This window comes from Podarcis melisellensis (genome assembly GCF_964234715.1).
Source record: "Podarcis melisellensis genome assembly, chromosome: 1".
Classification (NCBI taxonomy): Eukaryota; Metazoa; Chordata; class Lepidosauria; order Squamata; family Lacertidae; genus Podarcis; species Podarcis melisellensis.
In genome coordinates this window covers 14,460,600-14,463,131 of record NC_138528.1, presented here as the reverse complement: position 1 = coordinate 14,463,131, position 2,532 = coordinate 14,460,600, and positions in this window count along the sequence as shown.

Genomic DNA, 2,532 nt, shown 5'->3' with positions numbered 1-2,532 from the left:
AAGCACGCTAGATGAATTTGTAGAGAAGTCCTAAGAAGAAGAACCGTGGTGGATCATATCGAAGCATTCTCTTCTCACAGTCGTCCTCCAGAGTCCTATGAGAAACTAACAAGCAAAGCCCAAACCCTTTCCCCTTTACAGCTTTTTTTGAGCTTTGACCTCCCTGGACAAATGTATTTTCCACTTCTGCGTTCCATTGTTGTCTCTTCACTTCTCCATATTTACAGGAGTCAACAGTTCTAAAAAGGCATCTATAGTTTTAGCAAAACCAGGATGTTTTTAACTTACTCGTGGAAAACCCCAGACGGGAAAGAATAACCCTTCTTTGGAAAGTCCGAACAGCTAAACTAGTGTTGAAAATGCAGTTAACGAAATCGGTTGAATGAACTGACACTTTGAATGAATGACAACTTGGAAGGAAGCACACCCTGTAACAATAGCACATACATTACCAGACAACCTCATTTTGCCAAACCTGCTACGGGATTTATTTAAAGGACAGTGCTAAATGAGAAAGGGAAGGTGTGCCTATTTCAATGGTGGTTTTCATCTTCTTGTTAAAAAGAAGAAGTCACTTAGACTTTAAAAAAAGAAGTTCTGGAATATTAAAATGCACTTCCCCATACAGGGCTGAACATCTTCCATGTGAAGGACCATGGAGAGAAGGACAGGCTAACGGACCCTAGGCCACAACAAAGGCATGTCTCCCCCAACCCAAAATGACAGCTATATGCATCAAGGTGACAACGTGACAAGGGAGATGGTTCCTGGGTACAGTTTCATGGGTGCAAGCTCTCTCCACCCAATTAAAAAACTGCACAATTATAGGTGTTGCCTTTCAGGTTTTGCTGGGAACACCTAGACACCAGATATGGGCAGTGGTTGAAGGCAGGACCAGCAGGTGAGGCCTCACTGCTCCCAATACACCTGCGGGGCTGGGAGGAAGACACAGGACTGTTCTTTGAACTCCACCCTTCATGCTGTGCATTTTCAAAAAAAGAAAAAGGATCTCGGGTTTTTTGTTGTTAAGATGTCCTCCAGAACTCCTAGGCTCTACCAGCTAATCATCAAACTCTGGGCATCCTGTGGCATTACTCTGAAGTACCAATCACAAGAACAGGATTGCTAACTTGAATAAAATATTGGGGGGGGAGGCAGGTGAGCCCTGCCCTGTATAATCAATGACATGGCACCCACACACCATTTGAATAGCGGGAAGGTAAATGGCTTTTCCGTGTGCTGCACTGGTGCTGGCTCGCCAGAGCAGCTTCGTCACGCTGGCCACGTGACCCGGAAGTGTCTCCGGACAGCGCTGGCCCCCGGCCTCTTAGGTGAAATGGGCACACAACCCTAGAGTCGGACACGACTGGCCCGTATGGGCAGGGGTACCTTTACCTTTAAAGGTAAAGGCACCCCTGAGAGTTAGGTCCAGTTGTGGACGACTCTGGGGTTGCGGTGCTCATCTAGCTTTATTGGCCGAGGGAGCCGGCATACAGCTTCCGGGTCATGTGGCCAGCATGACTAAGCCATTTCTTGCAAACCAGAACAGCGCACGGAAACACCGTTTACCTTCCCACTGGAATGGTACCTATTTATCTACTTGCACTGGTGTGCTTTCGAACTGCTAGGTTGGCAGGAGCAGGGACCGAGCAACAGGAGCTCACCCTGTTGCAGGGATTCAAACCGCTGATCTTCTGACCGGCAAGCCCTAGGCTCTGTGGTTCATGAGAAGAGAAGACACCCTGGAAAGACCCTGATGCTGGGAAAGATGGAGGGCACAAGGAGAAGGAGACGACAGAGGATGAGATGGTTGGACAATGTTCTCGAAGCTACCAGCATGAGTTTGACCACACTGCGGGAAGCAGTGGAAGACAGGAGTGTCTGGCGTGCTCTGGTCCACGGGGTCACGAAGAGTCAGACACGACTAAACGACTAAACAACAACAACAAAGTTCCTGGGCGTAGCCAGGATTTATGTTAGGGGGTCGCGACAAAATCGAGCTACCTGCGAAGCCATTGGTCAGAGAGTTAAGTATTTTTATTCATTTACTTGATTTAGGGGGGCAGCTGCTCTCCCACCCACCACCCACCTTGGCTACGCCTTTCTATTATCTGCCCTGACTCTCCCAGCATTCAGCTTCACTGAGCGCAACCAGAAAGGGACCAAAGCTGTTCCCTGCCCGCTCTCTCCATCCTGCCACGCATGATTTTTTTTTATATAAACTTCCGTCGTGTCTCCTCTTCCTGGCTTTTTCTCCAAACAAATCCCTCGCTCTGAAAACCATTTGGCGCAGACCTCCTGCGTTGCCTACCCCAGGCTTTTTGCTGCCATTGAGGAGAGAACAAGTCCTGGTCATTTTCTTGCTCTGCCTTGACTTCTCTCCTTGCGCTCCTTCTGGAATTTCCTTGCGCATCTGTAACCACCTAACCTGATGCAAGTTAGACGGAATTTCCAAAGTCGCCCACGCGGGAGCGGGGGAAGGTGGCGGGCGTGGTAACTTCGCCTTTCCCCTCCTCTTCCTCCTCCTCCCTG